This window comes from Geotrypetes seraphini, chromosome 15, assembly GCF_902459505.1.
Source record: "Geotrypetes seraphini chromosome 15, aGeoSer1.1, whole genome shotgun sequence".
Classification (NCBI taxonomy): domain Eukaryota; kingdom Metazoa; phylum Chordata; class Amphibia; order Gymnophiona; family Dermophiidae; genus Geotrypetes; species Geotrypetes seraphini.
Window position 1 is genome coordinate 32,918,651 of NC_047098.1, and position 21,872 is coordinate 32,940,522.

A 21,872-nucleotide genomic window follows, 5' to 3' on the forward strand; every position below is an offset into this window, starting at 1 on the left:
ATATTTAGTTAAATTTGCATGTTTACATAAAACAGAATAGACAATATATAAACCAGTTCATGAATAAGGAAATCATACATATAAAACAGGACCATACATAAAGAAAAGGTAAGCTAAATATGTCAGTTGTAGGCAAAAAAGTGTTAAAAAGCACAAGACTGGTGGACTAGCCAAAGGTGATCAGGTGCAAATGCAAGTTAAGTTCTAAATTGTAAAGGAACGCTTAAATATGCAGTATAATTTGAGGTACAATGGTGGTTTGCAGAAAGTGTTTTGATTTTTTTCAGATTGGTTGCCCCTTTTCTCTAAGCTATGATACAAGATATTTTTTTTAACTCTTAGGCCCTCTATAGCAGTTTTTAGCCCGGTGAGCCACGCTAAATGGCAGTGCAGGCCATTCAGTGCGGCTAAAAGCTGCTAGCGCAGTTTGATAGAAGAGGGCCTTAAATCCTTGATTTGTAGTACTTCCTCTTTGAGGTACAATGCTGATTTGTAGAAAGCGGTTGAAGGACTATTGCAGCATGATAGTATGTTTAAATGCAATTCACCCTGGTTTGGGGACTTTTATTCTGCTGCTTGGGGTTTTTTTTTGGTATAAGAGAGAAGTATGCTTTTAACATTTAACTTGTGATTTCTCTTTTTAGACTGCTGCTGAATTTGTGTACCAGTGAGAAGTGGGAGGGGTTTGTGTTTACAAGAAAAGTAAATTGAGGATTTTTAAAAAAACTTTTCAGTCTATAACCCTTGACCTGTACTGGCTATATAAACTTCCTCTTTGAGACACAATGGTGATTTGCAGGAAGTAGTTGAAGGAGCATTGCTAGCCCAAAATGGAAAAAAAAAAAAAAAAAAAAGACGTGTTCCATACTGACTGAAGCAAATCAAAACAAAAAAAGGTAAAACAATAGTCTCTGGATGATGCAGGGAAAAAAATGTATTATAATAATAATTTTATTTTTTATATACCACCTAACCAAAAATGGTTCTAGGCAGTTTACAACAAATAATAACTAGTCATACAGTGAAAAATACAATTTAAAAAGGGATACATTACATAAAAGAAGCATGGAATTTTTGAGAGAGAAAACCAGTTAGGATACAAATTTTTCAAATAATTTTCAATAATTTTCTAAAATCAAGATAAGAAGATCCTAACATAGAGAGAATTATCTCCAGAAGTCATATAAAATACAAATATAAAAATAAGACCAATAATATACTGCAAAGCATAAAACAATTGATGCATTTGACAATATGGTTAAAAAAACAATATGCTCCCAATTAAGATCAGTCTGTCCAGCAATGTAATAAATGTGATTCTGAAGACTAATTACCGGTAGTTTGTATTAAGATGAATGATGGTCAGGTGAACTGGTTATGAAGATTAGTGTTAATTAGGCCAGTGATTCCCAACCCTGTCCTGGAGGAACACCAGGCCAATCGGGTTTTCAGGCTAGCCCTAATGAATATGCATGAGAGAGATTTGCATATGATGGAAGTGATAGGCATGCAAATTTGCTTCATGCATATTCATTAGGGCTAGCCTGAAAACCCAATTGGCCTGGTGTTCCTCCAGGACAGGGTTGGGAACCACTGAATTAGGCGACCCAACACGGTCTGTGTTTTGGCCTGATTATGTCTTCATCAGGGGTCCTTAGAGAAAATATATGCATATAGGTTATGAGTGGGGAGGTCTTGGAAAGGATGTAACAAAATGTGCCCCAAAAGTGATAAAAAGGATGGTGAATGAGGAGAAGCAGGATGACTGGAACAAATATAAATCAAAAGTGAACAAAATGATAATGCAATAAAAGTCAAAAGAAAAGTGAAAAACAAATGGAATAATGTGTGAATAATGGTACTATATATGAGTGAGAAAAAAAACCAAGGAGGGAATATCGACAATAAAGAGTGCAAATGTGAAACATAAATGAGAACTAGAATTAGTGAATGTGGGACAAAATGAAAATCCAACCCGATTGCTGATTCCTGAAAAATTGATGAGAACGAGTAGGCTAAAAAAGAAGCCAAGAGTAAATATAAAATAGGCGAAGGAACCAGCCTAATATAACTGCTTGTAACAACAAAATGGTATCAAACATAAGCCTATGTTAGCCACTACATGGCTGCTTTAGAGCTCAGGTTTAACTAGGAAATACAGTTGGATAAATGTGCAAAGCTAGATAAATGTTGAAGGCAAGCTTTAAACCCCCGCTAAATTATTTGAATAAATACCATCATGAACTAATGGCACAAATCTCTTATACCGTGTACCGACTGTGCCAAAAACAAACAAAAGATGAAAAACTACACCACGAAAAAAAACTCTGTGACCAAATCTTGTGTAATACTATGGGGTCCTTTTATCAAGCTGCAGTAGGGGTTTAACACGCGTTAAACCGCCTGCCGCACTAGCCGCCAACGCCTGCATTGAGGGGTTGATGAAATGTCTGGATCAAAGTCAAACGAAGTAACTAGCTGATGTGTGTATAAAAATGAGCAACTCGCTATGAAAATGTATATAATATGTGTTGAAAAGCAAGGTGTGACAAGACAAAAGCTGTTTGCGGTGGAAATTCCCAAAAGCGTATTACCCGAAACGACAAAAATCAAAGGCTCACAGAGGTCAGAACCCTATTATGAAAAAAATAGATTAATCTTACTTAGGCATCCTTTTACTAAGGCGCACTAAGAAAATTAGCACACATATATGCATACCCGGGAATAGCCATGTGCTAATGGGCAAATTAATGCATGGCTAAATAGTGCATGATGAGGGTGTGTCCATGGTAGTGTTGCATTGATCTACACATTAGTAAATGCCATGTGGTAATACTCACGCGCTAAACCTAGGCCTAATCTTCCTAAGCACTGGAGTTCTCCATGTCCTTAAGTAAAGTAGACCTAGGTTCAGTGCGTGACTATTATCATATGGCAACACACCACCGCAGACACGCCCTGACACTTGCCATTTATGTGTGAGGTGTGACACTGATGATGGTAGCTTTTTTTTATTGTTTATCAAGTTTCAAGTTTATTAGGATTTTATATACCGCCTATCAAGGTTATCTAAGCGGTTTTACAATCAGGTACTCAAGCATTTTCCCTATCTGTCCCGGTGGGCTCACAATCTAGCTAACATACCTGGGGCTAAGGAGGACTGAGTGACTTGCCCAGGGTCACAAGGAGCAGAACAATTACAGAACAATTACAGAACAAACAAGACAGGTACTTCAAATTTCAAGCAATAGCATAAAAAGCTTAGCAAAACAAATCAAGAAAAACATATAGTGCGATCTAGCCCACATTATAATGGCTGAAAATGCCACTAGTAAGAATCAGATCATAAGAAAAATATTAATATCTTGGCAGGCAAAACATGTAGCACATCCTTTAAATGTTGTCAATTATCCTCCTTAGCTAAGCAAATAAAAAATTTAAGAAACTATTTGCAAAGGTTTGTCTCTAAGAAAATCTTCTAACTGGACTGGTTCCAGAAAAATATATTTGTCACTTGCATAAGAGATAAGGCACTTACAGGAGAATTTTAAAAAGAAGGTCGCTCCCCCCACTAAAGCCTTAGGCTTAAGCAGTAGAAACTGTTTCTTTTTTAACTGAGTCTGCTTTGACACATCCGGAAACATTAACACTCTTTGGCCACAAAACAGAGCGTGTTTATTAGTAAAATATAACTTCAGAATAGCTTGTTTCTCTAGCTCTGTTTTAAAAATTACCAAGAGCGTAGCTCGTTTTGTAATTGTGTCCTTTCTGAGACAGATCCAAACTATCTGGCAAAACTAGTTTATCAATTTCACCCTCATCTACCACCTCCTTAGAAGCCCTCAAAATGTAACATAGGTTATCAGGCTCAAAAGTACTGTATTCACATTGGCGTATTGTAAAATTTCTCTCATATACATTCTTACTAGCTCCAATGGAAATAGGTAGTGTATGATGGGGAAATTTAGGAATGGCAGTAGCTCTGACCAAGACAGTGTAGTATACAGACAAGTTGGACGTAGGCAAAGTGATGTCCTAGAAGTGTCTTTAGAGTCTTCTAGGTCCATTTTCCAGCAAATAGTTTAGAGTGTCACCTATTGGTAAATGTTTGCTTCTGCCTAACTAACATAATGGGGAGTGTGTGGTGCAGTGGTTAGAGCTTACAGCCTTAGCACCCTGAAGTTGTGGGTTCAAATCCCACACTGCTCCTTGTGACCCTGGGCAAGTCACTTAATTCCCCATTGCCCCAGGTACATTAGACAAGAGTGTGAGCTCACTGGGACAGATAGGGAAAATGCTTGAGTACCTGAATATAAATCACTTGAAGTAGTGTATAAATAAATAAATAAATAATGGTTATTGGCATGCCTTGCAAATAAGCACACTCGGGTTCAAGTCCCACCATAAATTCACCTTATCTGCGAATGTACTTGTATGAAACCTACCCGCTCACAATAGCAATATACAGTTGATGTCTGAAATATTTTTGCATCACCTATATTCTACATCCTGGTATCATTCCTGGGGACTGGGTAGATCCCACAGACCCCACAGCCCTCGCAGATCTGTACCGCACAACTTTTAAAAAGAAAGTGGCCATGGCATGGGGGTCCGCAGGGATCCTTATTTTAACTCCTACGGACCTTATGGGTCCTGCTCACCCCCATGTATCCTCATCTTCCCCCTCCAGCTGAGTTAAAACAAGGATCTATAGAGTGAGCAAGATCTGTGAGGTCCGCTGGATTTATTAAAATAAAAACAAAATTAAAAAAAAAAAAAAGGATCCACGGGGTCTCCACATCATTGCAGATTTCTTTTTAAGGCCATGCACTGTTTGGTCTTTGGGGTCCGCATTTTAATTTCTACACTTGCTGGTTTCTTTTCTGTTTGTGGTCGAGATTGCTGGTGCTGAATACTGCATGAATGTCCTGCTGTCTTATCCTAGCTCTCTCTCTTGTGCCCAGATTTTCTGCAATCCACTGTCCCAAATGCCTTCTACATGGGGGCCCCACAGATCTCATGGAGCCAAAGTGCACAGCCTTAAAAAGAAAATGTCCTTGGCATGGGGTCTGCAGGGATCCTCGTTTTAACTCCCATGGATTTTTAAGGATGTGTGGTAGAGATCCGTGAGGTGCGTGGGTTCTGCAGGTATCCTCATTTTACCCAGTTCCTCATTCATGGGGTATTATGTAAAGGTTGTATGTGTTATAATTGAGGTAATGGGACAGAGGTTCCCCAAGCTGCATGTATCTTGGAAAGAAGAGGTAAGGTCACATACCAGTGTAGCACATGCAATGAAATAGCTGTAGCTTAAACATTTGTGTTCCTCTAAACGGGGAGCTCATTGCTGTAGCATAGGGGAGACTCCAAAAGTGCACAAGCCATGCACAGCAGAAGCTCACCAAAAGGAATGCAGCTAAATATCTGAAAGGTCTAAACTGTGCCAGCTGGGACAACTGTTTATGTACATTTCAATCTAATGCTGGATGTGGAACTGCAAATTTCAATTGTGTAGCATATCATATGCTCTGGGAAATGGGAAGGGTGGCAGGATGAGGACACCAGCAGAGAAGCTCAACAAAACTCAGGCCAGGTGCAACGTCTGTCACATAGGGATGGCTATGACAGTATGTAAGTCATACCTATTGGGTTTAAAATAGAGAATGACACGGTGACAAAATTCATCACCGTTCCTGTCCCCGAGGATAACCGCGGGAAATAATCTCCAGAATCCATTTCAAATGTTCCTGCCTGGCTTTCAAGATCATTCACAGAATCCTCCCTCCTCTTATCCCACTGTCTTTCAACTCCTCCAGTCCCGACTCCTCCAGAAATACCCAAAGGCTTAAACTGGCCTTCCCCTCCCCACGCGGCATCCACTATGCAGGCAAACTGGGAAAATCCCTTCTCTTCAAAATCACAGGTCTTTGGAACGACCTCACCACCCCGCTGCGGAACCTGAGCTCCCTTCAGTTATTCCGTAAACAACTGAAAACCTGGCTTTTCAGCAAATTGTAGCTCTATCCTTCCCCCCTTTCTCTCCCCCCTTCTACACATAAGTTCATGTAATCCTTTTTCTTCTTCTCTACCCACTATTTTAAGTTCTTGTAAACCGTGTCGAGCTCCATACTCATGGAGATGATGCGGTATATAAACTTAAGGTTTAGATTAGATTAGAAATAATCCCATGTCATTTTTTAGTGTCTATTTCAGCCTCAGTACTTCTACACCAGCATTCTTCAAAGCAAAGCTTGCGGGTCAGTGGTTGTGGCCATTCATATTCTGATTCTTTCCTCTCTCCTTAAAGAATGACATGAAGATGGTTTCCCATGGTTATCCGCGGGGACGGGAACGGTGATGAATTTTGTCACTGTGTCATTCTCTAGTTTAAAAGTGTAAAGGGGATGGGACATCAATATAGGAAATGCAGAACATAAATAGGTACTTGGCCTAATGAAATGTGAGTGACTCTGCCAGAGTCAGAAGGAGCTACAGTGGGAACTGAATTCACAATAGCAGGAGGCATGACACCTCCTGGGTCAGATATGCACAGCAGCATGGCTGGTAATGTAGCATCTTTTATCACAAAGCATATCTATAATGTGTCCTGAGTACATATTGTCACCCACCTGGCCTTTGCTAGGGTAGTCGTAGAGCCGGGATGGGTGATTACGCCGACATAAGTGCGCCGCTCGAAAGGTAGAATGGCCCTTCAGGGTGAGAATGCCAAAACTATATAAGTCAGGTTCAATGCAAAACTCAAGCAGCAAGGAAAAAGAACCCTCCCAAACAGTTCTGACTTTTCAAAGAATAAGTTCAGGTTTATTATATCACCTTTTTCAAGGATGACTAGCTCAGACTCTCAGGTAAGTTTATATCATTAAGCAGGCCTCATTATTATGCCAGCAGAAACCAAAGGAAAAAACAACCCTGGCTTCTAACCATTCAGCCAAGCTTTGAGCTCTTTCTGGGCTGCTTTTACTCTCCAAGCAGGCCCCAGGAAACAAATTATCAGCAAAACAAAACAATTCTCAAAAGAAAATCCAAACACTATAACTGTGCTTAGGGCTGGCAAAAAGGTCACAGCCCAGAAAGGTGCCTGGACTTCAGTAGTCCTAACCAATTCCTCTTCACCGGGTCCTTGTGTGCAATATCAGTGACAAAACTTTCATCAAGGTTAGTCAGATTAACAGTCTCTATGCCTGCCTCTCAACAGCATTGGCAGGTTTTTACTCCTCAGAGCTAATTGCGGGGCCTCAAGTTGATGTTTAGCTTTCAATAACTTTTTCTACAGATGGCACACAAGAAAAAGAATCCCACAAAAGAAATATCCCACACTGATGTCACAGCATCCCCCCCCCAACTTTATATACTCCCCAGTAATGCCAAAATGCTTGAGTACCTGATTGTAAAACCGCTTAGAAAACCTTGATAGGCGGTATATAAAATCCTTATAAACTTAAACTTAAAATGTTGCAAGGTTTTTATAAGGACCCCCTCCCAAAAAATCCAAAAAAAACCCACCCAGTTCCAGCAGATCATTGCTAACAGCTTGTTAGAACACTGCTAGCAGCACTAGTCTTTTAAACAGTTAAAGGTTTCACCAAGCACAAAAACACATAGGTCTCAATCCTTCTCAAAATACAAAAGAGAAGAGAAACCCCCCCCCCCCCCAAATGGTTACTTGCCAACCATGCAGAGGTTTATCTCCATTTCCTCTGAAAGAGTAGGATCCAGCTCAGCAATTTCCATGCTTTCACCTCCTAAGCATAACTCTGGAGTCTGGGGTTCTTCAGGACCCTGTCATTCCATTGGGTCCTCTTCTAGTAACCGCTGCTTGGCTGGAGAGCTCTTTTTAGCCACTGCTGTGCTTAGCTTCTGCAAGTTGGGCTTAAGTTTGGTAGGGCCACACCCAAACCTAGCTGAGAGGAAGCTCCTCTTTCCTAACAGGGCTCTGCCTAGGCTCAGATTGGGGATAGGCAGCTCCGAGTGGCTTGAATTGCTTTCTAATATATGATTGCTTATTCTTACGGCGTAGAAGCACTGTTTCACTTCTTTCCTGTATGTCAGGGCTGACTATAAGGTCTGAACTGTCACAATATGTTACCATCTTCCTGGTAGGGGTGCTCGCTGATATGTCTCAAGAAAGGCTAAGCTCCATTCAGTTCAGGGACAAAAATGCATCAACACTTTGCATGCTACTTCTACTGCTGTTGTGTCACTAAGCCCTAACAGGTGAATCTTTCACACAATTCATACTTACAGAATGGTCACGATTCCTGAACTACACAAAAGATGTTCTAGTTTGCTACAATATGCTGTGTGTGATAGACCAAACATATAGTGGCACCAATTAGCTAAATACTACCACTAACTAAGAAGTCATCACTCAGAGTTTGAGAATTCAAGCTCTAAGGAGGTGTATTAAAGAACCAATTAAACTGCAAGCCGTGCTGTATCTGGTAAAATGTTGATACAATGATGGCAGGAAGTATGCAAAAGATAGGATAGTAGCTGCCTCAATTAGGCAGTCATTTGGAAGACCTTCCACACATTTGGGTCTGAACCTCTTAAAAGGGGGCCAAGTCATGTCATCACTCTCCCCCACTGCCTCTGTGCTAGAGCTTTAGGAACATACACCTGGTGGAATTCTGCGCAACACAGAATTTGTGGAGAATTTCAGTCACGTAGCACTCCCCTTTTCTGTGCAGAATCTCCTACCTCCTCGATGGGGTAGCTTGAATGGGTCACAGCATCGGCAGCGATTCCCGCATGCTATTAACCCAGAAGCCTCTCTGCTGCAGAGATACTTCCAGCTTAGTGGCAGGCAGTACAGGGGAATCGATGCTGCGAGGTATTGAAGCGAGAGAGTCCTGAGGTGGGGAGGGGAGGAAGGAAAGATGCTGCACGGGGAAGGAAAGAGGGAAAGCTGATGTATAAGGGGAGAAGAAGAAGGAAAGATGGTGCACAGGGAGATGGGAGGGAAGGAAAGATGCTGCCTAGGGGAAGGAGATTGGAGGAAGGAAAGATGTTGCTCAGGAGGATGGGAGGGAAGGAAGGAAAGATGGTGAATTTTTTTTTTTCAAATTCGATTCAGCCTATTGAATCAATTTGACCAATTGGGTGGGTGGGTGTTTTTTTTATTTTCAGAAAATCCTGGTGGGTTATTTTGTAGCCTTTTCACCCACCCCACTCCCTTTGCCCTCTCCTACCCATGCTGGCGCTGTACTGTAGCATGCTGAGGATCAGAGCTTGGTGTATGATTTGGAAGGGAAGGGTGTCGAAGTAGGAATGGATTGATCATAGTTTCCAGAGTGCTGTCCTTTGCGGACCCCTGCGGTGATTTGGTTTTCCGTGGTAATTTTCCGGCTGGAATTAATGGGATAAATGGATGCACAGGGTTCTGTTATCAAGCAATATGTCTGAGAGTGGCTCTACCACAGGTGTCAAAGTCGGTCCTCGAGGGCCAGAATCCAGTCGGGTTTTCAGGATTTCCCCAATGAATCTGCATGAGATCTATTTGCATGCACTGCTTTCAATGCATATTCATTGGGGAAATCCAGAAAACCCGACTGGATTCCGGCCCTCGAGGAGGGACTTTGACACCCCTGCAAGACATCTGTCTGCTAGGTCTGTGTTAGATACATACATTAATATTAGTTCCTCATCCTTTCTGTTGCATACTTACTACTATTTAGCAATTTAATAATTTATTATTTTGTAATAAGGTTATTTATAGATGAATAATTCTCTTTTAGTAGAATAATTTAAAATTTCTTAGAGGATTTATAATTATAATTTTGTACTCCAATTGTATTTATTGTGTTATGCATACTTACTACTGCCATACAAGAGCATCAGCGAGGAGAGGGGGAAGATGAAGGAGAATCCAGTACTGCTGCATCTGCATGCCCCCCCAACATAAGAATTGCCACTGCTGGGCCAGAACAGTGGTCCATTGTGCCCAACAGTCCGCTCCCACTGTGGCCCTTAGGTCAAAGACCAGTGCCCTAATTGAGTCTAGCCTTACCAGCGCATGTTCTGATTCAGCAGGAATTTGTCTAACTTTGACTTGAATGCCTGGAGGGTGTTTTCCCCTATAACAGCCTCCGGAAGAGCGTTCCAGTTTTTTACCACTCTCTGGGTGAAGAAGAACTTCCTTACGTTTTATGGAATCTATCCCCTTTTAACTTTAGAGATTGGGACTTCTTGTGACTCCTCCCTAAGGAAGTCCCTGATTGGCTGAGGCACCTCAGGCCGAGCCCAAGGCGCCTCAGCCAATCAGGGTCTTAGGCCCCTCCCCATGTATTACATGATGCACTGGGGCGTGGCCTAAGGCTGCTATTGCGTCGGACCGGCAGAGCAACAGGAGCAGGAGGACTTTGCACTTCCTCCTACTCCCGAAGGAGGCCTAAGTAGCAGGAGGGACTGGGCATTCCTCCTGCTCCCAACATTTTTAAAGGTACGGGGAGGGGGAGGGTTGGTCTGGCTGGCCCGACCATGGGTGGGCCGGTCAGGAGTGTGATGGGCTGGTTGGGGGTATGTGTGCGGTGGGCTGGTCAGGAGTGGGACCCTCGCATCGGGTTGATTTTTTTTTGGTTCGGGGAGGGAGAGGGGAAGGGGCACTTGTTGGGAGAGGGGGGGGTTAAAATTCAAGCTTAATCAAAAGATGGCCTAAGAATGCCACTGCTGTTTGACCCTCAGCTACTCCATTCTCTTCCCTTCCAGAAGGCTTCATACCGCCCCTCTCTAGTGCTTTTTATTCCTTATTTCTTCCATGCTTCTGTTTCAAAGGAGTGGGTTTTTTCCTTATCCTCACCAAACTAGTCCAGAATAAGCCCAAGTTCATTCAGATGATGGTGATGGGCATACTTTGCAGCACTGATCTAATCTGGTGTAGCTAACTCCTAGAGAGGTTCCCCCTGGGAACAAAAGAGCATCCAGCAGCTCTCACTCCAAGACCAGTGCTGAAGCAACCACAGCTGAGGAAACGGAAGAGCAGGAGCTAAGATGGCCACCATTCCTGTTTTCCTCTGAAAGCTCTTCATAATTCCTACAGTATTTTCCCCAGAACTAAAGATTGCTGTCCTGCATCTGGAAGATATCCAGCTGAGGGCTCCCTGTGCTTGGTGTGCCCCCTACTGTTCTACCATGGCAACCATTGCAGCAGGAACTGCTCTTGATATTCTCCAAGAGGGCCCCCATCTGCTGCTGTAATGTAATGCACTGTTCAATGTGCTACTGTTAGGCCAGCCAGGACCAGCACAAGCTTGTTATGATTCACAGCTCCATCCTATTCTCAGCATGCCAAGGTCTAGAAAATATACTGGTTCACTACCCATTAGATACTAACATATCCCCCAAGTTCCAACCCCTTCTATTCCCTCCTTACTGTTTCTGCTGCCTGATCTCCTTCATTTATGTTTGTTTTCAAAGTGAAGGAAGGGAGGAGATCTGGTTAAATGGCTAACTGGCCAAACCAAAAAGGAGGAAGAGATCCTTGATTCCTCTATTCCTGCCACACTCAATTAGTTACCAGTTCACCACAGTGGTCTTAAACTCAAACCCTTTGCAGGGCCACATTATGGATTTGTAGGTACTTACCTCATGCAAAGTTGTCATTTTTTAAATAAGACATTATTTTTTCTGCAGTCCTCCAAGTATCTAAAATTATCAGAAGCAATTAAGGAAATATTTATAAACTTTTATAGTTTATAAATCTTTCCTTAATTGCTTCTGATAATTTCAGCTATATACAGCTGAAAGCAGTGCAACTTGCAGAAAATGAAAAACTTACAAATTATCAACTGCAAGAGACAAGATTTTGGAGCAACTATTTTGAGGCCCTTGGCATTATAAAGAATGATTCTTTATGGAAAACTTGTGCTTTAAGTGTCCGGTGGTCGCTTCCGCAACCGCCTTCAGCTCTCACCTCCTCCAGCACCAGACACTCACACAAGCTGCACTGCTTCTAATGGTTACCTTACGTTCTGGAACGTTGCCCGCCCCGCTGTTAGACCTCACGCAAGCGCTTTCCTGCGTCTACATGATTGTGAGGTGGAGTGGAGAGGACAATCACGTACAGACGCAGGAAAGCGCTTGTATGAGGTTACAGCAGTGAAGCGGGTAACCTTCCAGAACACAACCGCCAGACACTTAAGGCACAAGCTTTCCATAAAGAATCATTCTTTATAATACCAAGGGCCTCAAAATAGTACCTAGCGGGCTGCATGTGGCCCCTGGGCCGCAAGTTTGAGACCACTGGTTTAGGGGGTAGTATGTAAGCAAAAACTTGTATGTAGGCCCAAATGGAAAGAACCCTTTAGTACATCCTGTTCTTATATTTGTGTATATAAGCAAAGCAGATGTAGTGCATTTGACTGAAAACAGTGTAATAAAATGCAGGGCCTTAGATTTGCTCAACAATTTTCTTGGTTCTGAAGAAGTCATATATTTTTTTTAATTGTTGGGGTAATTTTTGTAGAGTGCACATCATGGAGAGGAAATTCCACAGAAGCACTGTTGTTTTCTCCAACAGAAAGCACAAAATCCTAGATGCATGCATGAGGATCTTCTTGTGGATTAGTCAGAGTTTAGGTTGATGTTTTATGCTTATATTCATTGAAATTATGTTCACAGAATAGTACACTTAGTCCAGCGATTTTCCACATTTTTGTTACGTTGGAAAAATGTGGAACGAGAAAAGTGGAAAATTGTTGGACTCACGTGTATAGCCCTCGATGGAGACTGTCCCAACTTTGTTGGTTGGGTTGAGAACTTTTCAGCGGCCCCTCATAAGGTTGAAATGGTTGCCAATGAAGTCTCATATCTTCTAGTTGACCTGTTGGGTCTATAAAATGTTTGCTGATATATGCCCTGAATATATGATTGGGTTATTTTCTTTTCCCTTATCCCCTCATTCCTCTCAGACTGGCGACTCTTGACTGCTCTACTTTCTATCATTTTCTAGGGTTAGATACAAGCACTCTTTACAATTAGCTTTTCATTATCAAGCAGTCTGTGTTTGGTCTTCTTTACCAATTTGATTTGAGAACTGAATCTGCGTACTTATTTTTCCAGTAAAGATTGAAGACCTACTTCTTACAGAGGTCTTATTTGTAATTTTGATAAGAATTTCTTAGACTGAACTGTTTTTAATTGTTAATTCATTTTGAACCTAGTTACTGGGATGTGGCAGGCTATAAATATCATACTGTATATTATTCTGAATGCTATAACTAAATTCTCTTTGAGGAAATATATATACTTCTGGGAAATGCATTATAAAATAATATTTCGTCTCTATGTATCACCTAAAAAAGCATATTGTGCCAAGTTTAGACCAACTGCAGCTTGTGATAAATGTGGACATTCGGATGCTACCCTGGGCCACATGTTTTGGTCTTGTCTGGTTGTCCAAACCTTTTGGACTAGACTTTTTACCTTTATTGGAAATATTTGGAGGATGACTGTTAGATCTTCACCTGTACTTCTTTTCAGAGTTCTTCTCTCACATCATCCTAGAAAGGCAGGCACAAGTTTCTATCTCCGTCAGTCCGCTTTGACTGCTTTAAAATGTATCTTACTTAAATGACTGGAGCAGGATGTCCCAACTATTTTGTTGTGGAGGACTCGGATGATTATTTTGCTGATCTAGGAACGTCGGGGTGTCTCTGACCTCTCTACTCTGCGGGGATTGCAGTTCATGGCTACATGGGAACCTTTTAGGAATACTATGACACCCTCAGCCAGTAGTCGCATCTTGAATTGTTGATTGTGTTATACTACTATTCCTGTTCCTTTGTTGTCTTTAAAGAGTGCTTGCCTTTATGATTGGAGGGGAGGGGTAGTGGTGGTGGGGAGGTTTGTTTAATTGAAAATTTGTTCTCTTTGAGCCCTGTTTCTTTGGCTGACTATGGGGCTCATAATCGAAACGGAAATACATCTAAATCGGCATTTAGATGATCAGTGAGATAGGCCATCCAAATGCCGATAATTGAACCGGGTTTTAGATGTACAGTGGTACCTTGGTTTACGAGTGCACCGGCTTGTGAATGTTTTGCAAGACAAGCAAAACACTCGGCAAACTTTTGTTTCGTAAACCGAGCACTGCCCCGATAAACGAGCACTCAGCAATGGTGGCCCTGGGGTGAGTACGTGCTTTCAGGTGCTGCAGCATTTTCAAAGTGGTGGCTTCCTTCCCTTGGAGTCCCCGTGCGGCTGCCCTCCTGCTTCGGCCGATGCCTCTGCCGTCCATCAGCGCCTCCCGGCTCCTGATCCAAGTCAGCCGCCATCCTGAATGAGCATGCGTGCAGCCTCACCTCTCCTCAGTCAGCTGCTGCCCCGACAACACGCTCACCATGTACAAGCATGCAGGACGTCTTGCGTGCTTGTACATGGTGAGCGTGTTGTCGGGGCAGTGGCTGACTTAGGAGAGGAGAGGTGAGGCTGTGCACATGCTCGTTCAGGATGGCGGCCAGCTTGGATCAGGAGCCGGGTGGCGCTGACGGATGGCAGAGGCATCGGCCGAAGCAGGAGGGCAGCCGCACGGGGACCCCGAGGGAAGAAAGCCACCACTTTGGAAGCGCTGCAGCACCCGCAGGCAGATACTCACCCCTGGGCCACCATTGCAAACTTTGGTTGTGGAATGAATCTTCTGAGTTTGCATTAAGGCCTATGGGGAACTTTGCTTTGATAAATAAGCGTTTTGGATTACGAGCATGATCCTGGAACGGATTATGCTCGTAAACCAAGGTACCACTGTATTTAAAAATGACCTAGACCTTCACAGTGCTGCTGAACGACCAGAGCTAAAATGGGTGTGTCAGGACGAGTGTTGAAGGCAGGCCATCCCAGACTTAGTCATACTGCATGTATAACCGAAAGTTTTACAACACTGCCTAGAAACAACCTTAGGCCATCTAAAACGAAGTCTAAGTCACAAGAAAGTACCCAACATGACCAGATAAGCAATGCAGACACAAAGTACAGACCCCCACACACTGTCCCAGTGATCACTGACCCCCTCTAAAAATCGTAATAACAACTTTACATATCTGCCTTCAGAACCTGGCAGTTTGGCATAGTAGAGCTGCACAGAGGTGGCTTAAGTGGTCTTGGGGGTGGGTTAGTGAACCATGGAGAGGAGAACCCAGGCCCATAAGCCACTGTAATCACTGCATTCATGGTGAAACATGTGCACCCCCCAAAAACCCTTTTGTACTGCCATATAAGTGGCTCCTTCAGCCATAAGGGCTATTAGGGTGGTAGATAGGTGGGTCTAGATTCTGGGGGGGGTGTTTTGGGGGTCTCACCATGACCTATAAGGGAGCTGTAGTGAGATATTTATGTGGGACCCTTTTTGTGAAGTTCACAGCAGTGCCCTGTAAGGTACCCCACTACTCTGGTGCTATGTCCGAGTGTCCAGTCCATCGCTTTTCTGGCCCCTCCCAAGCTCAAAAGGTATTTTTCTAGGCATTTGTAACTTGGACGAATTTTGGGATGAAAATGGGGGTATAAAGATGGACGACTTAGTAGTCTGGGCGATCAGACAGATGGACTTACAGTTGGACGATTTAAAAAAAAAAAAGTTGGACGTATTTTTCAAAAATGGACCTTTTTCCCTGTCTGACTTTGGGCGACTTGTGACTTAGGCCCAAAACAGACTTAGATGTTTCTTTTGATTATGACTCTCCATATGTATCTGTGCTTTATGTTGGCTCAATAAAAATCATTTAAACATAAATATCATACTGTATTGTCCCTAACTTCTAGGAATGTCCCCTTGCTCTGCCCATATTCTTCCTAAATGGTGATTTTTTTTTCCCCATAACTTTTTGAATTTAAGAACACACAAGCTGGAAATAAGCACACATGTCCTTTGATTCATTACATTTGCAATGATTGGGTGGTGGGTCCTACTATAGGGGCAATCACCGTTGGCAGGGCCACACATCTCTGAGCATTTGTTGCAAAGTACAGTGAGCCTTTTAGTAATAGTACATTATAAGAGCAAGGGATTAATCTTGAATAGAAATCTTTTTTTCCCATTATTGATGCGTCACTCTTTTGGATCTTTACCTTTTATAACAATAAAAGTTCCTTGGCCTTCATTTCAAGGTGACTTAGCATATTCTTCCTATGTCCACATCCCTTTTGAAAAGCAAGTTATTGCACCTAGAACAGATGCACACACAAATCCAAATTGGTGCCAACTAAGTTCAATTATTATTTGTTTTTTTGCCTTGTTAAGTAATTGATATACCGTGGTACCTTGGTTTACGAGCATAATCTGTTCCAGGAGCATGCTCGTTTATCAAAGCAAAGTTCCCCATAGGATATAATGGAGACTCGGACGATTCGTTGCTACTGCTGCCAGCGACCGACAAACATGACAGAACTGCAGAGGAGTGAGAAAGGTGATGGAGCAGTGCCAGATCTACAGGGAAGAGGAGGAGGAAGTAAAACTGTTCCAAGGGGAGAGATGCTGAGCCCATAGTGGGGAGTATTTATTCCACCTCCGAAGTGTTTATTCCGCCTCCCTCTAGATTATCATGTGGACAGAATGGTTAAGTAACCAGAAGGCAGCTGAATTCAAGAGAACTTTGCGCTTTCCACAGCCGAACCACTGGGGCTCTGGGGCTCTTTCCAAAGCCGAACCAACCTCACTGGGGCCTTGCAGCTTTAACTTTTTTTTCATTCGTTTTGTGCCGCGGGTGCCTACCTTCTTGCCAGCTGTCTCCTCCTTCATGTCACAGTGCTCACTCAAAGCCGCAGGCAGCGGTTCCCATGTGCCTTCCGCGGCCGACCCGGAAGCCCTCCCTCTGACGTCAAAACATCAGAGGGAACGCCTCTGGGCCAGCCGCAGGAGGCATGCAGGAGCTGCTGCCCGTGGAACCGAGTGAACACCACAGCAAGGAGGAGGGAGCCGGCAAGAAGGCAATCATCTAGGGGTGGCAGAGGGAAAAAACACATTGCCCTTGAGCGGGCTGTACGGGGCAGCAGATTGGACACCCTAAAAGGCAAAACTGCAGTGTGGAAGAGAAGCAGAAAGAAAATCTGCAGGCGGTGTGCGTGCATTGCAAGGTATGGAGAGGGGGATGTGAGATGTTTTACTTTGGGACATCTCGTATAGCGAGTCAAGCTCGGTTTACGAGTTGCAGATTTTGCAAATGTTTTGCTCGTCTTGCAAAACACTTGTAAACTGCAATACTCGGAAACCGAGGTTTGACTGTATATGCAATCATCTGGGTGAGTCCAGTGGATTGTTGGGTCCAGCATCCTATTTCTTCTTGACTTTCTGCTTTGCTGCATGGATGGTGAACTTCAATCCTGTCATGCTACTGTAAATACTTCTAAAAGCATAGAATGTTGCTAGAATTTGTGATCTGGATTGTTCACTGTTGGAAACGGGATACTGGGCTAGATGGACTGACACAGTATGGCTATTCTTATGTTATGTCCTGAGGAATGCCAGATAAAAGCCCACTGCTCCTTGGATTTAATGGTCTGGGTTCTTTCCCTCCATTTATTTTCTAGATGGAAGAGAAAATTTTGGTGTTCACATTGATCTTTCCCTATCTTCTACACATCCTGTGTATTACAGGCAAATAAACCCCCCCTTATACTAAACCGCTATAGCAGTTATTAGCGCAGGGAGCCGCATTGCTCCCGACGCTCATAGAGTTCCTATGAGCGTCGGGAGCAGCGTGGAGCATTTAGTGTGGCTCCCTGCACTAATAACCGCTATCGTAGTTTAGTAAAAGTGTGTGTGTGTGTGGGGGGGGTGGGGGGAGTTAGCAATAACAACAACAACAAAAACACATTTAACAAATACCACAGGAAACCAGGATAGATTCAAAAGATAAAACAAAACCCCACCCCAAAACACAAAACAACTGTGGATAGGATGTATTTGATTTCAAAGTTTATTGTAATGTTTTAGCCATTATCTCTTCCTCACGCTCCCTGGAGTATTAATGAGGAAACATTACAATAAACTTTGACATAAAGTACATTCTATCCACAGTTTTTTGTTTTTGCTTTTGGCAAATAAAGTTAAACATTGCACATCCATTCTGTTCAGAAAGGTGGCTAAGATTTCATCTGCTGTTCTTTGAAGGTTATCCTGCTCTGTGTTCTCTCCATTTTATTTCTCTTATTTGTGTGAGTTATTTGTTTTTCTTTGAGTGGAAATGCTCTATACTTTTCTTCCATCTTCTTTGCATGTTGGGATCCTTTATGTACAGTATAGCTCATGCCTTTTTGAATTCCTTCACCATTTTCATCCACACTACCACCTGTGGAATAACATTCCAAGCATCCATCACCTTTCTTTGAAAAAGTATTTCCTGATGTTGCTTTTCAGTTTCCTCCCTTGCAGCTTCAGCATCAGGGTTGCACCATAGGGGATGGGGGGTAGGTGGGAAGGACAGATGGCAGGGGAAGGGAGAGATAGATGGATGGATGGCAAGGAGGGAGGGATGTTGAATGGATGGCAGAGCAGAGGAAGGGGGGCAGGGGTGTAGCAATGGTCCGGCCTGGACCGCCTGTCTGCCCAGCCACCTAGCAATGGAGAACTTTTCCACAATGGCATCAGGGAAGCAGACTAGGCTCCTGCGGTCCCTGCACCTCCTTCTCTTCACTCTCCCGCTTCAATGGGTCAGAATCAGTGGCAGCAATTGCTACAGGCTGCCTGCTGCTAACCCAGAAGCCTCTCCTCTGCTGTTGTCACAACTTCCTGTTTCTGCTGGGGCAGGATGTGGCAGAGGAGAGGCTTCCGGGTTAGCAGCAGGCAGCTTGTAGCAATTGCTGCTGCTGACTCTGACCCATTGAAGTTGGTGGAGAATGAAGATAGTAAGGTGTAGGAGCCCAGCCTGCTCCCCCAAATCCAGCAAGAGAGAGAGTTAGCTGTAAGTGTGGTAGGAGAGGGATATGAAGGAAAGATGCTGCATGTGGGTTGAGGGGAAAAGAGAAGATGTATTATAGGACATGGGGAGGAAGATAGAAATACTGCAAAGGGATAGAGAGGAGCGAGAAAAGGAAAATGTTATATATGGGGTAGAGGAATGGGAGAGAGACTGCAAGGAGAGGTGCAAGAGAGGGAGAAATATTGAGGAATAGGGGTGTAGGGGGAGAGAGGGAGAAATGTTAAAAATTATGGTGGAAGGAAGAGATGTTTGACCCAGGGTACAAAGGAGGGGGAGAGAGGTAGAGATGTTGGACATGACAGAGAAAGGGAAATAATGCCGCATGGGGAAGGGAGAATAGAGATGCTGGCCAAAGGTGCAAGGGAAGGAGAGGGAGAGAGAGAGAGATGTTAAACATGGGGATGTATGAGAGTGAGGGAGAGACACACAATAGGTGTTAACTTTTAATGTTGTGATTGTAATATGTCAGTTTTTGAAATTTATGCCTACTATCTTTATATTTTGCTCAGTACAGGAGGATATTACTTTTTCTCTTTCTCTGGTGTTGCATTGTGGCTTTTTGGGGATTCAATTTAATATTTTTCTACGTGTTTCTATTTTTAATTTGTGGTTAGTTATTCCATACATTGTGAGGGTCTGTCTGTGTTCTGTGTCTGTGAATTTGAGACATGGTTTTCTGATAGCATTAACTATGCAGGATGGATCTGTACTAATCTGGCTTCTTTAGTTTTCCAATAGATTTACTAATGTACTAGTGTTTAGTGCTGTGTTTTTCTAAGTAGATCCTTTTACTGCTATTATGGTATAGTAGAATTGCTCTTCAGGTCCTGGTGACATTTGTAGGGTTCTGTATTACTTCACAGTATGTTTGTTACTGGATTTTAGATTTAGATCTCACCTTTCTTAGTAATAACTTAAGGCAAGTTTCATTCAGGTACAGTAGGTATTTTCATCATCCTGGAGGGCTTTTTTAAGTTTTGTACCCGATTCAATGGATGGTTGAGTGACTTGTCCATGATTTCAAGGAACAGCAGTGACAGCCCCCTGGTTCTTGGCCTGCATCTCTATTAGATACAGCTAATACAGATAGCACATATTATCTATATTAGCTGAACCTAATACCGTATTTGGTAACTCAGCCCCATACTAAAGGCTACCAGAGCTGAAGCCTGGTGGCCATTTGACAACCTACCAAAAACACTAAGGTTTATGGTTGCTAATAACCTCAGGATTTTTGATTAGTGCTGCTGAAATATTACTGTTTACATGGCCAAAAAAAAGGGAAGATACTGGACTGGCAAATCAGGAAGGATTCTGGAAGACTGGAAAGTGGCGAATGTTATGTCGATCTTCAAGAAAGGTTCGAGGGGAGAACTGGGAAACTACAGACCAGTGAGTCTGACCTCAGTACCGGGAAAGATGGAAAAGATACTGATAAAGGACTGCATCATTGATCACCTAGTCGGCCACAGTCTGATGAGGACCAACCAGCATGGCTTTAGCAAAGGAAGATCTTGCTTGACAAACTTGCTGCACTTCTTCGAGGGAGTAAACAGGCTGATAGACAAGGGTGATCCAGTCGACATTGTATATCTGGATTTTCAGAAGGTGTTCAACAAGGTCCCGCATGAACGACTACTTGGAAAAATTGTGAGCCATGAAATCAAGGGTGAAATACTCACGTGGATTAAAAACTGGTTGGCGAATAGGAAACAGAGAGTGGTGGTAAATGGACAATACTCGGACTGGAAAAGTGTCACGAGTGGAGTACCACAGGGTTTGGTGCTTGGGCCCGTGCTCTTCAACATATTTATAAATGACCTGGAAATTGGTACAACGAGCGAGGTGATTAAATTTGCACATGCTACAAAGTTATTCAGAGTAGTGAGGATGCAGAAGGATTGCAAAGACCTGCAAATGTGACATAAACATGCTCGAGAAATGGGCTGTGACATGGCAAATGAGGTTTAACGTGGATAAGTATAAAGTGATGCATGTTGGTAAGAAAAATCTTATACACGAATACAGGATGTCCAGTGCAGTACTTGGACAGACCCCCCCAGGAAAGAGGCTTGGGAGTACATGGTCGACAAGTCAATGAAGCCGTCCGCACAATGTGTGGCGGCGGCATCGAAAAGGGCGAACAGAATGCTAGGAATGATTAAGAAGGGGATCACGAACAGATCGGAGAATGTTATCATGCCACTGTACAGGGCCATGGTATGCCCCCACCTGGAATACTGCGTCCAGCACTGGTCGCTGTCCATGAAGAAGGACAAGGTACTACTCGAGAGGGTCCAGAGAAGAGCGACTAAAATGATTAAGGGGCTGGAGGAGTTGCCGTACAGTGAGAGATTAGATAAACTGGGCTTCTTCTCCCTTGAAAAGAGGAGACTGAGAGGGGTCATGATCGAAACATTCAAGATAATGAAGGGAATAGACTTAGTAGATAAGGACAGGTTGTTCACCCTCTCCAAGGTAGGGAGAACGAAAGGGCACTCTCTGAAGTTAAAAGGGGATAGATTCCGTACAAACGTAAGGAAGTTCTTCTTCATCCAGAGAGTGGTGGAAAACTGGAATGCTCTTCCGAAGGCTGTTATAGGGGAAAACACCCTCCAGGGATTCAAGACAAAGTTAGCCAAGCTCTTGCTGAACCAGAACGTACGCAGGTAAGGCTAGACTCAGTTAGGGCACTGGTCTTTGACCTAAGGGCCGCCGTGGGAGCCGTCTGCTGGGCACGATGGACCACTGGTCTGACCCAGCAGCGGCAATTCTTATGTTTTTATACCCCATATATTTCCAGAATACTATAAATATTATTCTGTTCAATATGTTGGTTTTCTGTACATTGGTTTAATTTTTTTTAAATACATAATTCCGTGGAGTACATAGTATGTATAAAACAATCAGTAATAGAAGTATTGTCCTATTTTTTTTAAAGAG